The sequence below is a fragment of the Aristolochia californica genome, unplaced genomic scaffold, assembly GCF_029961685.1.
Source record: "Aristolochia californica isolate CCGP_79_NKW_82.1479 unplaced genomic scaffold, dmAriCali1.0.hap1 SCAF_1, whole genome shotgun sequence".
NCBI classification, from domain to species: domain Eukaryota; kingdom Viridiplantae; phylum Streptophyta; class Magnoliopsida; order Piperales; family Aristolochiaceae; genus Aristolochia; species Aristolochia californica.
Window position 1 is genome coordinate 49,376,824 of NW_027181770.1, and position 18,027 is coordinate 49,394,850.

At 40.8% G+C, this 18,027-nt stretch overlaps 1 pseudogene; it reads left to right on the forward strand.

Annotated features, from left to right (window-relative positions):
* Positions 1-8,400: 8,400 nt before the first annotated feature.
* On the forward strand, positions 8,401-11,038 carry LOC137948264 (heat shock 70 kDa protein 15-like; annotated as a pseudogene).
* The last annotated feature ends 6,989 nt before the right edge of the window (positions 11,039-18,027 follow it).

An 18,027-nucleotide genomic window follows, 5' to 3' on the forward strand; every position in this document is an offset into this window, starting at 1 on the left:
CTTCATGGCAGCTCTCCTGATGCTCGCATTGCTTGTCGGAGTTGTTTCTTATGTCGAAAAAAAATTCTCTGCCACCCAAGGCTCTGAGGAAAAGTCTGCTGCATGGTTTCTGTGGGACAATGACTCCGAATTATGTAAGGAGTTTCCATTTCTGGATGGTTTCCACCAAAAGTCCGTCGGCACCAAGAAAAACGACTACTGCTATCGAAAAGTTTCTCATTACTACGTCGGCACCAAGAAAAACGACTACTGCTATCGAAAAGTTTCTCATTACTACTATCGGAAAGATCATTGCTACCTATCTTCGAAAATTATTATGCATTGCTGTTTTTTTGAAGTTGCTATCATCCAAATCTTACCTTCGATGTTCTGCTTGATTCCCAGTGAAGTCTTTTAATTCAAAAAGTTTCTGTCTCCGTTTTGTCGTCAAGATCTCTCTGCTGGATTGTTGTTATTCGAAAAATTTCCTCCCGAAGATATGGTTTTCTCTGATTTTCCATTGTTTGGTCGGGGTAGAAAGCATTGTTGCCTTATTCAAGTTTCCTTATTCAGGAAACTTGAATTAAATCAGCTCCAAGCCCACACTTTGTTCTGTCGAGACCCGGACTCGCCCGAGTCAACTCGGACCAGTGAGCCAGCGAACCAGCATCCCGAGGGTACTGCTCCTGCACCAGTCTACAGAGTCAACCCAGACCAACTAGGATCGAGTCAACTCAATCCGGGTCTAATCAAGGCCAGATCAACCTGACTCAGGCCACTTATTTTCTACCTTGGTATACGTGCCCAAGACTTCGATGCGACTCGATAAAATTTTTTCTCTAGCTGGATTATTATTTTTGAAGCATTAAAAATTTATTCCTTGTTCAACACATTATTTAGAACAGATATGTGCATTGGATTATTTCATGGGTCATTTTCAAGGATTATTTTGGGCCATGTTAAATGGGTCCGAGCCCATTTCAACTGCTACTATTGTGTCTCTTTTGATGAGACATTATTATTGAAGAAGAGGTAGCCTTACACCATTATTTTATATCCTCGTCAAAAATATCAAATTGTTGTGGTTGGGAGTTCATGACGGAGGAACTTCATCCCCGTCAAAATATCAAATCTATTTGTGGTTGGAAGTCCATGACGGAGGAACTTCATCCCCGTAAAAAAATATCAAATTTATTTGTGGTTGGGAGTCCATGACAGAGGAACTTCATCCCCGAAAAAATATCCATTTTTTTTTGTTGGGAGTCCATGATGGAGGAACTTCATCCCCGTAAAAAATATCAAAATCATTTGTGGTTGAAAGTCCATAACGGAGGAACTTCATCCCCATCAAAACTATCAATTTTTATTGGTTGGAAGTTCATGACGGAGGAACTTCATCCCCGTCAAAAATATTAAATTTTTGTGGTTGAAAGCCCATGACAGAGGAATTTATTATTATATTTATGTTACTTACCCACATTAATATCTTATATTACTCTACCACATGAGAGTCGTTGTCCTACGGAGGGACACGGTGATGGAAGTGGACATTTCAGAGCAATGTCTTAGCGGATAGGAGTGATTTACTCTCACTGATATTATACCAGTTGGGCCTTATGAACGAGAGCACCAGCGTGAGGGGGACTGTAGGAAGATGAAGGCACATTATACAAAAAAAAATTTATACATCATTTCCAGCAAGTTGGGAGTTCATACTGTTCTCTCTCCCCTAGCTTGAGGGGGAGTATTGGAAGACAGGGCCCAAGCCCACAAGACCAAGGAAGGCCCACATATCAAAGTGTATTAGAAGATGGGCCTAAGCTTATAAGACCAAGGAAAACCCATGGATCCAAGAGATATCGAAGATGGGTTCAAGGCTCACAGATCAAGGAGAAGGCTCATTGGCCCACATACATTCATGGTAGGATGGTAAATAAAAGGCCATCCCATAGAGATGGCATTGATGTAATTAAGCTAAAGTTCCAGGGTTAAAACCCTAAATCCTAAATCCTAAGTTCAGGGGTATTATTGTAATATAGTAGTTGCAAAAATCTATAAGTAGAGCTTCAGGGGGAGGGTAAGGAATAATCAATTTCATAACCCTTCTTCCTCCTATTTTCTCCCAATGGGTTTCTCTCCCTTTTTCTCCATGAGCTTAATTCATAGAATCCTAAAAATCAACACCACGAAAAAAAAATCCAACAATCTGATCATGGACTGGTCTCGATTAACAAAATTTCCAAACCGACAAAACTCTTTTGATAGCTTCTTCTAGATAGAGAGGCATGCATATCCATAATATAATAAGATGAAAGCATTCACATACTCATCTTTAAATCATCTTCTAAATTCGGAAACCAATAACATGAAGAAAAAAAATTTAAGCACTTATCTCACTACTTGTGATATTCCTTCACAAAAGAGCCTTCTTTGAGTGGTGTTGATCATCACTTCTTTAGAGCATTCCTTTGACGAGGGATCCTAAATTTGATGCTCTGATACCATGTTAAATTTAGGATACCTTTTTCCATAATTTTGAGCAAGAGAAAGAAAAAAAAAAGGGAATAAGAGCTCTAGGGTAGAGAGAAGAAAAAATAAAAGAGAAAAGAGAGGTGGGAAAAGAGAGAGAGAGAGACTAACTCAAGAAGGAGATGTGTAAATTGATTAATTTCGAATTATAACACCTCTATATATAGTAGAGGAAGAGATAGAGTCCTTACACAATTATCTTTCAATCTCCTAGTTACATTCCAACTCTAACTCTCTAAGATAAGTCTATTCAAAACAATCTACTAGAAGACTAATATGAGTTGAACTAGAACTCTTTCTTCAATCACGTGAATATAAGGGAGGAGGCCAGCTCGTGGCGTTATCCTTGTGGGTCCCTCATGATCTTCCAGCATATAAGGTTGCCAACTCGTGAGATATTTGTGGGTCCCACTTGATCTTCAAGTCTTCTAACTCAATTCAGCTTGTGCTTCTTAATTCCTTAACTCGTGCTAGCTTGGGTGAGGGCTCTTCTTGGTGTCCCACGTCCTCATGGTGGGTCCCACCAGCTCGAGCACCATGCTGGGTCCCACATTGTAAAAGCGATAACCAAACTTGGTACCACCATAGCCAATAAAGAAACATGTCTTAGATTTAACTTCAAGTTTACTTCTAACAGCAGAATCAATATGAATATTAGAAATACCGCCATAAACTTTCAAAAAAGAAAGGTTTACCACTTTGTCGATCCATACCTCTTCTATTATTTTTCAATCCAATGGTGTTGAAGGACCTCTATTAATCAAATAGGCAATGGTGCCAATAGCCTCAGACCAAAACATCTTTGACAATCCTGCATGTAATGTCATGCTCCTAGCGCGCTCGTTCAAAGTCTTGTTCATCCTTTTAGCCACACCATTCTGTTGAGGTTTTCTAGAAATGGTATTATTCATCTTGATTCCATTACTAGCACAGTACCACTTGAAATCATCATCTATGTATTATTCCCCATTATCTTACTGCAAGCGCTTCACCTTCAAATTTGTCTCATTCTCAATCATTGCTCTCCATCTCTTGAAGGTATCAAAAACATCAGATTTCGTTTTTAGGAAATAAACTTATACCTTTCTACTTGAATCATCAATAAATGTCATATAGTAGTTAGAATCACCAAGGGAAGTAATAGTTGAAGGCCCCCACAGATCTGTGTGAAACAACTTCAATTTTGATGACTTTTGCCCCTTTCCAACCTTAGAAAAGCTAGCCCTTTTCTGCTTTCCAGAAATATAGCCTTCACACAAACTGTTGTTTACATTTTTTAGCCCTAGTAGCTTCCCTTTGGAACGAAGCACTTTCATTCCCTTCGTACTCATGTGACCGAGCCTGTAATGCCACATATCAGAATCAGTAACAACATCAACAACTGCAATCATGTCTATGCAACTGGAAGTGATGTAAAGAGTTCTAGTTTTAATTCCTCGTGCAACAACCATAGCTCCCTTAGGGACTTTCTAGGAAATATTAAAAATCACATTATGACCTTCATCATCAAGCTGCTCTACTGAGATCAAATTACACATTAGTTTTGGTACATGTCTTACATTGTGAATTTTCCACATTGACCCATTTGACACCCTCAAACTGACATAACTAATGCCGACAATATCCAAAGGTTCTCCATAAAAAAAATACACCTTCCCGTGATCTCAAATAACATGATTATCCATGATCTCACAGTACGCAGTGGTGCGAAAAGAGTGTGAAAAGAAGTTCATGAATCTAACACCCAAGAGTTAATAGGGCTATCAACTGACAAGAGTAAACCATCTGGTACTTCTTTAGTCGCTGCATTGGCGGCATCCTTTTTATTTTCATCCTTCTTCGAGGCTCTGTAGTTTTTATTTATGTGACCTGACTTGCCACAATTCTAGCACTCTACATTCCTTCTGAATTTGGACTTGCTTCTACCATTCCTTGACTTCCCTCTACCATCGCCCTTGTTGGAATTCCTCTCAAATTTCATGTCCCTAGTATCAACACTTAGGGTAGAATTAGATGTCGACGATTCTCCGGAGTCCTTTCTATGAACTTACTCTACAAGAATGGTATTCCGAACATCATTAAAAACCAACTTCCCAAAAGAATTGAAGCATGAAGCTCGTCATCAAATTTAATATGAACGAAGGTCAATTGATTGACAACAGTGCTAAACTCATTCAAATATGTTGCCACTGATGTATCTTTAGTCATCTTTAAATTGAAGAGTTTTTCATGAAATGTACCTTATTATTCGTTGAATGTTTCTCATACATATCCGACAAAGTCTTCATCATCCTCGTTGTGGCTCCTCTGTTGCCACGTTATGAGCGACGTTCTTCGACAGTGTTAACCGGATTACTCCCAACACCTATCTATCATGGATATTCCACTAATCATCTTTCATACCTTCTGGTTTCATATCCAAAAGTGGTGACTGTAGCTTTTTACTGTATAGATAATCTTTTGTTTGTATCCTCCAGAACGTAAAATCCATACCATCAAACTTGTTGATTCCTAGTGTTGATCCTTCTCCGCCAGCCATAGCTCTCAATCACGAACCAAAGCTCTGATACCACTTGTTAGGAATTAGACACCCTAATTCCAAACTTACGAGAGCAATAATAATAATCGCATAAGAAAGGAAAAGCAAGCACGAAAAGAATCGCAAGATTTATATAGGTTTTCCTCAAGGTAACACTACGTCTTGTCTTCTACCACTGCAGTAATCCACTATGAAGATGAAATAGTTTAAAAAAAGAAATCGTACACACTTACAGGTGTTTTTCTCCAATATATAACCCTAATAGTGTCACCCTCCCAATTATAAAAAGAAAACTAGGTCAACTCCTTTGTAAGAGTGAATTTTCCAAATTTCCCTTAATGAAACAATAGTCAATATATCATAACAAGGTAGATCTGCATACTGACTTGACGTAAGACTTTGATTAGGCTCCACAACTTAACAGTGCTAACATAAAGCTATGTACAAACTTAGGTGAAGATATTGATATAGGAAAATATCAAAGACTTGTGGGAAAGTTTATTTACCTCACAATGACTAGACCAAATACATCATATCCAATAAGTGTGGTTAGTCAGTATATGCACAAACCACAACTTACCCATTGACAAGCTCTAGAGCGGATACTGAGGTATTTAAAAGGAGCCCCCAGGAAGGGACTTCTCTATAAAAGTCATGGTCACTTCAACATTGTAGGTTTTACGAATGTACATTGGATTGGATCACATGATGACAGGATATCGACTTCTGGGTATTGTACCTTAATTGGAGGTAACCTGATTACACGAAAAACTAAAAAGTTAAATGTTGTTGCAAGATCCAGTGCTGAAGTGGAACACAAAGTTATGGCCAATGCAGTTAGTGAGTTTCTACAAAACATATCCCTTCTTATTGAATTGGGGTTCTACAAGGAAGCCCCTATGAAATTATATTGTGGCAACCAGGTAGTCATTCATATTGCTTCAAATCCGGTCTTCCACAAGAGAACAAAACATATTGAGGTAGATTGCCACTTTATACGGGAGAAATTTTAAACAGGTATTTTATCGCTCAGACGTGTTTCATCTCAAGGATAAGTAGCAGACATACTTACAAAGCCAATCACATTCAAGATCTAGACCACTATATATGGGAAGTTGGGTATCTACGATGTTTTCTCTCCCTCACCTTAAAGGGAATGTTAGAAGAAACAACTTATGTAGTGGCAATGATGTAAATGATCTTTTAATTTTGTCCCTTTTTCTCCCTTCTTAGGGTAAAGTTATTGAAGTAATTCTTGATATATCAATTATTATAAAAACATGTGAGGGGAGGATTAGGGATGTGACTAAAATGCTAATCCTTCTTTCCCTCTTCTCAAACACTCTAGATGTCCACCTCTTTCTCTCTTCTTCTTTCTCTTCTTCCTTCTCTTCTTTTTTCCCTCCCTTCAGCCTATCATCCAACTTTGACTGATTACTCCGTATCCTTCATCACGAGATCCTAAATCCAACAACAATAGAGAATAAATTCCTTGAAACTACTTTTTTATAATGCCTTTAACACTCATTGACATGTGTGATCTTCTCTACAAGTCAGTTACATACATGAAAAAACTAAACTCTCATAAGGTACTATGTTATAAACTAATAAAATACTATGTTATTACTAATTGACTAAGAAAACACAATATAGAGGGTTCACCACACCATTCCATTTGAACAATATTTTTTTTGAAAGATGTTGCTTTATATTGCAAATACAAGAGTACAATAAAAAAGGGGGTGGGGGTTACAAGTTGGAATTGAAGGGATAACCCCTCTTTAGCTAACTTATTTGCAAAATGTTCATTGATTTTCAAATACAAGACCAAGTGCAAACATGATTAAGGTTGCGACCTAGAATTTCTAAAAATAAACAACAATGCCACCAAGGTGGCTTATTTTTCCCCAAACACCGACTGCTAATGGTTTTTGAGTCTCCCTAAATATGCAAAGGACTGTGAAAAGAAGAAATATTTCTTTAGTTAACAAAAAGAAACAATTTCAATGAGAAGTGAACATGAATAATAAAAAAAAGTGTCGAAGGATACGTATGGAAGAGTCTTACATGACTTTCATAGCAAGAAGTCTCATAGAGCAACAATTCATATGGCAGAGTCTTATAAGAGTCTCATAAAAGAATCCCAGTTAAAAAGTATTTTAGTTGTGTTAGTCTTCTATTCTTGTTTAGTTGTTTAATTACTCTATGACTTATCATTAAGTGTTCAACTTGGGTGTAACTAAAACATGGATAGTTTAATTATAATATGATTCTACTTATTTCCTCCTTTACAAATAGAGACTCATTGTACGCAGTTAACAGTAAGTCAATGAATTATTACTTCTTCTACAAAAATTCAATATAAGACAAAATTATCATAACAATCAAGAAAAAGATGCCACTGCAATAGTTAAAGTTTAATCAATGGTTTCATTACTTATCATGACAAAATTGTTTGAATCTACATCTCAATTCTTTAGTTAATTTGCATTATGATACAACTCAAGCCCCCCTTAAAGTTGTAGTGATATAGGTGACATATATAACATTAACCTTCCGCATGCATGGAAGCATAAAGGTTCTTAAAAGAAATTAATACTTTAATTAGATAACCAAATAGCAAGAAATTTGTCCAATGTACCAAAACTATTCAATAAGTTTTTTCATGCTACCAATTATTACTAAAACTAGGCTCAAACACACAAAACACATGGATATGCTACTTAAGCAGAGCTTCACCAAAATGGGCTGAGACTATCTAGGTTGAACTTCACCAAAATGGGTTGACACGAATCTATAAAATAGTTTACCTGCAAATCATAATTACAAGCATGAGGGAGTCCCTTGCATAATACAAGTAGTGTTATAAGACAGCCAACATGACAACAACTCTAGCAGATTTTCCTTTTGAGATATGGTGCTACTTCCAATTGAGATCGAATCACTTGCTGCCAAGAATCCAATCTCCTCTGAGACCCACATGACTCATTCTTCACCTAGCTGAGACATATGGTGTTATGCACGTAATACCATTAATATATTATTTTTTTATTTAATTTACATTATTTTATTTCAGTTTTAGACCATAGGGGTATTTTTGGAATATTGTATTTATAAGGGTTTTTTGGAATATTTTATTTATAGGGGCATTTTTGTAATATTTTATCTTAAACCCTGTGAGGGTGAACCCTATTTAAGGGGTAAGATTAATGAGAAAGAAAAACATTGATTTTAGGTTAATTTTAGGTTAAACAGGTTGGGAGCTCTCCTTGACGAGTTCTAGGGTTTCCAAGGTTCCCTTTGGCTTGATCTTCGTCTTTATCTTCTTCTTCCCTACGAATCCCTATAAATCCATGTGTCAGATCTGGGACCGTAACAACTGGTATCAGAGCGGGAACATAATGAATGATTCTTCGTTCCAAGAATTATGGCACAACGAATTGGAAGCCCTACTTGCATTTTATAGAGCATCTGAGGAAAAAAGGCGTGTATCTTCCATTGAACGTTCTTCAATGGAGAAACTCGTTGCAGCAAGGGAGAAACTCGATGTCGTAGGAAAGAACACAATGAATGATTCTTCGTTCCAAGAAGTATGTATTGCCATGCACAACGAATTGGAAGCCCTATTTGCATGGTAAAGAGCATCTGACAAAAGATGACGTGCATCTTCCATTGAACGTTCTGCAAGGGAGAAACTCGCTGCCGCAGAAAATTTCACCATCTCCAAGCATGAACTAAGCACCGAACGAGGGGCAGCAGACGCTGTCTCAGACGAGAAAACAAGAAACGGGCAATAAAAATTAAAAATTTTGTCCTATTTACCAGCCAAAGTCCCTACGAAAGGCCATGCTTCGAAAAATTTCAATATCTCCGCGCAAGAGAGTTTCAAAGCCGAACAGCGGGGACCAAGATTTGGGGAAATCGGTAGGGGTTTCTACCAAAACGTCGTCGGTAGTAGATGATATTGGTGCGACCCCAAATCCGACTTTGGGGACCTTGAAAATCTCCGAGGAGAATTGGGTTCTACCTCAAAAAATCACTCCTCACGGCCAGCAGAATGTCTTCCAGAACAATAGACGAAAAAATCCTGATCTGACTCTGTCTCGACGAATCAGTTCGGCCATTCCTCCACTATCTCAGAAAATATACAAGTATCGAAGCCACAAAGGGCTGCTATTCGTCTCCGAAAAAAGAGGAGGCACCGACGGAAACAAATCCGGTGGGCTTTGGCTTCTGGATTGTCACTCTACATCACAATTTCGCTCTCGGCAGTCCAGTGGGGAACCATCTTCATCGCAATTGGGGGTAAGATTCAGAAACACCCTCGATTTTTAGGTCCAAACTAGTTTTTCATGGTGTTGATGTGGCTCAAAAGTGCTGACCAGTAGCAACGCTGCTCGAAAATTGGGGACGATGGTTCTCTATTTTGTGAAGTAGAGAAACAATGTCAAAGTGATGGAATTTCGGCTTGGGTGTATGCATTTCGAGATGCAATTTTTTTGGAGTATGTCAAGATCCATAGAAATAATTTTTTGGGGACGTCGGAAATTTTTTTTCTAGTGGCTTTGGTTTTCTGTGGATGAGCATAGTACTTGTGCGTCTATTCGCTGTCAAATTGACAATGTGGGGCTCAATGTTTTGGTTTTCAATGATGAATCTAACCATGAAACCACTGTTATGGTTTGTTTTGGAGAGAAACAGCGTTTTGTGGGCACAGTTGGAGCTGCCTCTTCTAACATGAATCTAAAGAGCTCTAGTTTTCAAATCAAACGCCTTATTGGCAGAAAGTTCTCTGATCCTGAGCTCCAGTCTGATCTTCATTCTTTGCCTTTCTCAATAACATAAGGCCCCGATGGGTTTCCTCTTATTCATGCTAGATATCTGGGGGAAATGAGGACTTTTAACCCAACACAAGTTCTTGGAATGGTTCTTTCAAATCTTACAAGTATAGCAATGAAGGATCTGAATGTTGCAGCTGTAGATTGTTGTATTGAAATTCTAGTCTCTTTCACTGAACTTCCAAGGAGAGCTGTTTTGGATGCAGCTTCTCTTGCGGGCCTTGATCTTTTGAGGTTCTTGCATGAAACCATTGCAACAGCTTTGGCGTATGGAATCTATAACACGGCCCTACCTGAAAATGATCAGTTAAATGTTGCTTTTGTGGATGTTGGTCACGCCAGCATGCAAGTATGCATTGTGGGATTCACGAAAAGTCAGCTCAAGATCTTAGCACATGCAATTGTTCGTTCTCTTGGAGAAAAAGACTTCGTTGACGTTTTGTTCTGACACTGTGCTGTAAAATTTGAGGAGGAGTCTAAGATTGATGTTTAACAGAATGCTCGGGCTTGCACTATACTTCGTGCTGCCTGTGAGAAGCTGAAGAAGGTTTTGCGTGCAAAACCAAAGGCACCTCTTAATATTGATTGTTTGTTGGAGGAGAAGGATGTGAAGGGATTCATCGAAAGGGATGAATTTGAGCAAATTATTGTTCCTATTTTGGAGAGGGTTAAGGGCCGGCTTGAAAATGCCTTGTTGGAAGCTGGACATACTACTGAAAACATTAATTCTGTTGATGTAGTAGGATCAGGATCTCGTATTCTAGAGATTATTAGGATAATAACCGAGTTTTTTGGAAAGGCGCCAAGGCATACTATGAATGCTAGTGAGTGTGTTGCAGAGTTGGTGTATGGTGCAATGAAGCCAGGAGATATTCAGAAGGCTGTAGAAAAGGAATTTGAGATGGCTTTGCAAGAAAGAGTGATGGAAGAAACCAAAGAATAGAAGAATGTTGTTGAAGCTTCTGTTTATGACATGAGAAACAAGCTTCATGACAAGTATCACGACTTTGTGCAAAACTACCAGCAAGTGGAAGACTGGCTGTATGAAGAAGGTGAAAATGAGAATGCCAATGAATTACCTCTGGGGGCTCCACTAGATAGTCAGGTTGGAGCTCATTCAGAGGTGATAAACAAATTGGAAGAGGACGGGTAATGGTTTGATGAAATGCCTGGACGACAAGGGGAATACTGTAATTTGCTTCTTAGCAGTTTGGGGTTTCTGAAATTGATGCAAAATATGATAGGCGGGATGTTTTTTATTACCGTTATGGTTGATGGGTTCTGTCAAGAGGACTGTCTTATCGAGACTTTGGTACTATCTGAGAGGATGATGCAATTTCAACTTGTTGTTGCTGTTGCAGTCAGCGTGGTGGTCTCCTTTCATCACTTCCCTCTGAATGTGGAACTTAATGACCAATTTCATCTGAAATGGCTTCCAACAGCAGCGGTAGAGATCTCAAAGACCATGGAATGTACGTATGATGAGGTGTTAGCTATAATTCAGGACAGTGAGCAGCAGCTTGTGCTGTCAGGAATTTTGAGAATGAACAGCTGGTTGGGGTTTCTGCTGATGTTGGTGATGAGGAAAAACCATGCAGTGGGCTTCCTAGTGCGGTTCAGTTACTTGCATGTTTAGTTCCACCAACAATACAATGTCACCATGTTGATCCTGTTGTCCATGATGGTTTCAGGTCTCTAAGTGTTTCCAAGTGGAGCAACTGGAGGGGGTTAGTACTGCTGAGTCTACTCATTCCCAGGGGGCTGGTCATGATGTTGTTGCTGCTATGCTAGCAATGTGTACGCAGTGCGACTTTGCCAATGGGGGGCCGTCGAGAGGGGATGTTTCACACCAGTCTAGGACCGAGGGAGGGCAGCGATGCTGTTGGGAGAGGTGTAGCGACATTCGGCACACTTTCCTACATTTGACCATTAAAAAAAATTATTCCTAGATGGAATGCTCCAATTTTGGGCATCTAGAGGGCAGACTAGCTTCCGCAGATGCTACTTGGGAACAGAGGGAGACGTCGGCATACAGACCTTACTTTCGAGCTTGAGAACAAGCTCGTTCTTCCATGGGGGTGTAATGTTATGCACGTAATACCATTAGTATTTTAATTATTTTTATTTAATTTACATTATTTTATTTCAGTTTTAGACCACATGGGTATTTTTAGAATATTTTTTATAGGGGTATTTTTATAATATTTTATCTTAAACCCTGTTAGGGTGATTTAAGGGGTAAGATTAATGAGAAAGACAAACATTGATTTTAGGTTAATTTTAAGTTAAATAGGTTGGGAGCTCTCCTTGACGAGTTCTAGGAGTTTCAAGCTTCCCTTTTGCTTGATCTTCATTTTTCTCTTCTTCTTCCCTACGAATCCCTATGAATCCATGTGTCAGATCCGGGACCGTTATATATGGGCAGTAGTGAATGAATTGGTTGTGATAAATTCCTCGACATAAATGATAGTGTACTGCATCAATGTTGTTAAAAAACACTAATTATAATTCTTTAGTTGGCAAAAAAATTAATTTCTCTCAGCATCCAACAAAGCTTCCAAAACTAACAAACTCTAAAAAATGAAACCCTCACTTTTCTTCAATTCTATGAGAGTTGTAGAACTTTAATGGTTTTACATAACACTCATAGTAGCTCCTACCAATTCTTGGTCCATAAATTTTAATATTCACAATAGGTAAAGTTGCAACATCCAAACCTACAAATTCTTGTCTCTCGTGTTGAACCTTTTTAAGTGACAGGAAGTACCAAAGCCAGTGTCCATACCATGGCTGGTGTTGTGGACTCAATAGCACACCGAGTCACACAACGAAGAAGACAACAACAACTCACTCAATAGGATTTAATTCTTATATTTCTTTGAGTAGGATTTATTTCTTATATTGTTTTAAGTAGGAGTTATTTCTTATATTGTTTTAAGTAGGAGTTATTTCTAATTACTTTATATATAAGGGCATTATGGGGAATTATTGTAACCCTAACCCTAAAACTCCTTGACGTGACCTATTTAAAGGAAAGGTATGAAGGAAATAGGTAAGCTTTGAGATTTTACAATAACCTAGTCTAAACAGGTTGAGATCACCTCTTGATCTCAAGTTTAGGGTTTACTCCAAAAATCCAACCTATCCTTCACCCCCCATTGCCATCCATATTCACCCAAATTCATCCTTCATCATCCATACTAAGAAGAGGAGCTTCCTGCCCCTTTTCCAAGCCCAAAGAGAGGGTTCTCCCTCTTTATCAATGTCAGCCACCATCAAGGGGTCTAACTCTCTTGACGAGCAGCAATTGGGGAAGTTTTCTGGTCATTCACGTAAGGAGATTAATTGTTGTTCCTAAGCTTGGAGCCAGCAAGGAAAGAGAGGTAATCATTCATGCACGTAGGCCAAGGCTTGCCACAACCAAATCAGGTTGACATGCTACAACCAATTCAAGTTTGAAACCCTGATTTTCATGAGAAGAAAAAGGTATTCTCCTTACTTTATTTTGGTCAACATTGATGGTTTAATTTCATATATTTAGCAATCAAGATATTGTATCCATCAAGTTTTGTCCACGTGAGAGAAAACCAGCAAGGAAGGTTTTTGTTTACACTCATACTGAGTCCAACAACTCAGTACCAGTGCTGGATTCACAAATCCCACGCCGTGTTACACGATCCATGACTCGGGACCGTAACAACTTGGTATCAGAGCAGGGTAACATGGGGGATAATATTAGCAATGAAGAAATCCAAATCAGGATACAAAAGATAGAAGATAGCCTTGAAACAGCACAACCAGTGTTGGGAAAGGTTTGTGGTTTGGAAGAAGAGATGAGTCGAATCATTAGCATGCTACAGGAACTGAGGACAGACAGACATCAGAGTCGAGAGGTGAGAGAGGTTGCTCAACCATATCACAGAAGAGGAGAGCAGTGGCTTGGGTGCAATGCTGTCCAAGCACCTCAGCATGGAGGCACAATCCCAAGGTACACCAAGTTAGATTTTCCCTCTTTCAATAGTTTTGTGGATCCCGTAATTTGGTTGCATAGATGTGAAAAAAAAAATTTGAACCAAGGGACTACTAAATGGGATAAGGTGCAACTAGCCTCTTTCCATATGACAGATGAAGCCATGTTATGGGTGACTCAAGTAGAGAAAGAGAGACCGGGAATGACTTGGGGAGAATTTAAAAATCTATGCATAGTTAGATTTGGGCCTCCCGCCAACAGCAACCCCCTGGGAGATAGTCCTATTGACACAAACGGGTTCGGTGGAACAATATCAAAAACTATTCCAGGAAAATTTGGCTCGTGCTGGGGAGAGGGTATTGGTTGACCAACAGGTCTCCTTATTCACAGCAGGTCTCAATGAGTATTTACGGCTAGAGGTAGAACTCTTTATGCCCACAGATCTAGCTCATGCCATGAATATGGCCCGGGCAATGGAACAACGACAATAGCTGCGGCAACGTAAGCCGGGTTGGTCGCGTGAGAGGAACACTTCCTCCACGTGGCAAGGGCGCCGCTATAATTCATCTCAGGGAGCATCTACAGCAGCACCATCCAGACACACTCCGACTATGACTCGGGTAGCTGATCCCCGCCCTGGTAATTCCCTACCTAGCTTTATAAAAAAATTGACGAGTGCGGAGATGGCAGAAAGACGGTCCCAAAATCTCTGTTATAACTGCGATGAGCAGTATCGGGTCGGACACCAATGTAAACGATTATTTTGGCTCGAAGTGGAGGAGTCAGAGGATCCAGAGGATATTATCGAGGAGGAACCACCAGAGATATCCTTGCATGCTATTACTGGGCAGAAATCGCCTACTACAATGCAAGTTCGAGCTCATGTCATCGACCGCGAACTAGTGGGACTAGTCGACTCAGGGAGTACACACAATTTTCTAAGTTTGATAGCCGCACAACATCTCCAGCTCCAGATACACACTCATCCTACAACCACCGTCTCAATGGCAAATGGCGAGAAGGTCCCTAGCTATGGGATTAGTAAGGCGGTAACTTTTTCCATTGGATTTACTTCTTTTAATGCGGAATTTTTTGTTATTCCCCTGGCGGGATTTGATATGGTTTTAGGCATTAAATGGTTACAAACGTTGGGGCCCATTCTATGGGACTTTTCGGCTTTAACCATGAGCTTCGATTTGGCCGAAAGTCAGGTGCTCTTACAGGGCTGTCAGGTGGACAGGACCCACCGCATACACACTTTGTAGACACAGGATCAGCCTGACAGTACTAGTGATGATCTGGTTGAGGAGTTCTCTGACCTCTTCCAGGAGCCTTTGGGGTTGCCTCCCATGAGGCACTATGACCACAGGATTTGTCTGAAACCAGGTTCTGAGGTAGTGGTCGTGCGACCATACCGTTACCCACACCTTCAAAAGGACGAGATAGAGCGTCAGTGCCATGAGATGTTGAAATAGGGTCTTATTCATCCCAGCCGCTCCCCATTCTCTTCACCCGTCTTACGTGTGAAGAAACATGATGGGACATGGAGGTTCTGCGTGGATTATCAGGAGTTGAACGTGTAGACAGTAAAAGACAAGTTCCCTATTCCGGTAGTGGATGAGCTTCTGGATGAGTTACATGGGTTGTGGTTATTCACTAAACTTGACCTCCGTTCGGGATACCATCAAGTCCGGATGCACCCCTCTGATATCAAGAAGACATCATTCCACACGCACCATGGCCACTTTGAGTTCGTCGTCATTCCGTTCGGGTTATCCAATGCACCCTCCACTTTTCAAGCTTTGATGAACGAGGTATTTAGCCCCTATCTTCAAAATTTTGTTCTTGTATTTTTTGATGATATTTTGATATATAGCAAGTCGGTTGAGGAGCACTTGGCGCACTTGAGGATTGTTTTCAACTTGTTAAGAGCACATCAGCTCTATTTGAAACATTCCAAGTGTTCTTTTGCGGCTTCACATGTGGGGTATCTGGGACACATTATCTCACATGAGAGGGTTACGGTGGAACCTGAGAAGATCTGAGCTATTCATGAGTGGCCGCAACCACAGTCGTGTTCTGCATTATGGGGTTTTTTGGGTCTTGCGGGCTACTACCGCAAATTTATTCAGAACTATGGGCCAGTGGCAGCACCATTGACGAGTTTACTCAAGAAAAATTCCTTTATTTGGAATGAGGGGGCCACCACGTCGTTTGTGGCACTCAAATCTGCCCTCGCATCCGCGCCAGTATTACAACTTCTCAACTTCGACGAATTGTTCGTGGTAGAATGTGACGCTTCGGGTGTGGGCATAGGGGTCGTTTTACAGCAGCTGGGCCATCCTATTGCGTATTTTAGCAAATAGTTGGCAGTCCGCCATCACAAGCTGGCAGCCTATGAGCGCAAATTGATTGGGTTGGCCAAAACGGTCCAACATTGGAGGCCTTATCTCTGGGGCCGGGCTTTTCTCATACGCACTGATCACTACAACCTTAAATTCCTACTAGAATAGCGTTTGACGACGTCGCCACAGCAGCACTAGACCAGTAAGTTGTTGGGGTTTGACTTCTCGGTGGAGTATCGTGCGGGGAGATTAAATAAGGTGGCAGATGCCTTATCACGATGTTTTGAAGATCAGCAGTCAGTCTATTCAATCAACCAGCCGAGATTTCTCATTATGGACTTGGTGCGAGAAGCACATGCTACTAACCCTGCACTGCAGGAACTGCATCAGCAAATCTCAAAAGGGACAATGAATGTGAAGTGGTCCATCCAGGATTCACTTATTTATTACAAGCAGCGGATTTTCCTTCCACCTGAGTCCGAGTTGATTCCAGGTATTCTCTCGGCCTACCATGACAGTACACATGAGGGGATCCAGAAGACCTTGCACAGAATTCGAGCTGATTTTTACTGGCAAGCCATGAAACCCTCTATTGCGACTTATGTGGGCGACTGTCAGGTATGTCAGCGCAACAAAGCCGAGCACTTGAGTCCAGCCGGTCTTCTCCAGCCTCTGGCCCTTCCTACGCAGGTTTGGGTGACATTTTAATGGATTTTGTGGAAGGCCTACCCCTGTCAGCCGACAAATCCGTACTTTTTATAGTGGTTGATAGATTCTCCAAGTACGGGCATTTTATACCGATGGCTCATCCGTATACAGCAACACGGGTTGCTCAGACTTTTCTGGAGCAGATAGTCTGCTTACATGACATTCCAGAATCCATTGTGAGTGACTGAGATACAGTTTTCACGAGCACCTTTTGGCGGGAACTGTTTCGCTTGAGTGGGATGAAATTGAAGTTCTCCTCTGCCTATCATCCACAGACAGACGGGCAGACTGAGGTGGTGAACCACACCATTGAGATGTATCTATGGTGCTTGGTGGGGGATCGTCCGCGGCAATGGGTTCAATGGCTTTCGTGGGCCAAATACTGTTACAACACCTCGTTCCACTCTGCATTTCAATCCACTCTTTTTTGGGTTATATATGGCCGGGATCCACCTCGCCTCCTCTCGTACAACCCAGGGTCCACCCGCGTGGACACGATTGATCAGGCACTCATAGACAGGGATATACTGCTACAGAATATCACAGAACGGCTATGACGCACCCAAGCTTGGATGAAGGATGTATACGATAGAGGCCACCGTGAGGTCTTTTTTGAGGTTGGGAAGTATGTGTGGCTACGGCTCCAACCCTACCATCAGCAATCTCTTGCGGGACCTCCACGTCATAAGCTCTCACCCAGATTTTTTGGGCCGTTTCCCATTCTTCGACGCGTGGGACCAGTCTCCTATCAACTCAAATTATCTGACACAGCCAGAATTAACGATGTGATTCATGTCTCTCTTTTGAAGCCACATTCTGGAGCACAGCCTACATCCACTCCATTCCTACCACCGGTTAATCATGGTGAGGTTATTCTTAACCCAGTTGCGGTGTTATGCGCACGGCTGACCAATGACCATTGGGAGATTCTCGTCCAGTGGATGAACACTGACCCCGACGCTGCAACATGGGAACGTGTGGACATCTTCAAACAAGTGTACCCATCTTTTGAGCTTGAGGACAAGCTCTTTCTCCATGGGGAGTCAGATGTTGTGGACTCAATAGAACACCGAGTCACACAGCGAAGAAGACAACAACAACTCACTCAATAGGATTTAA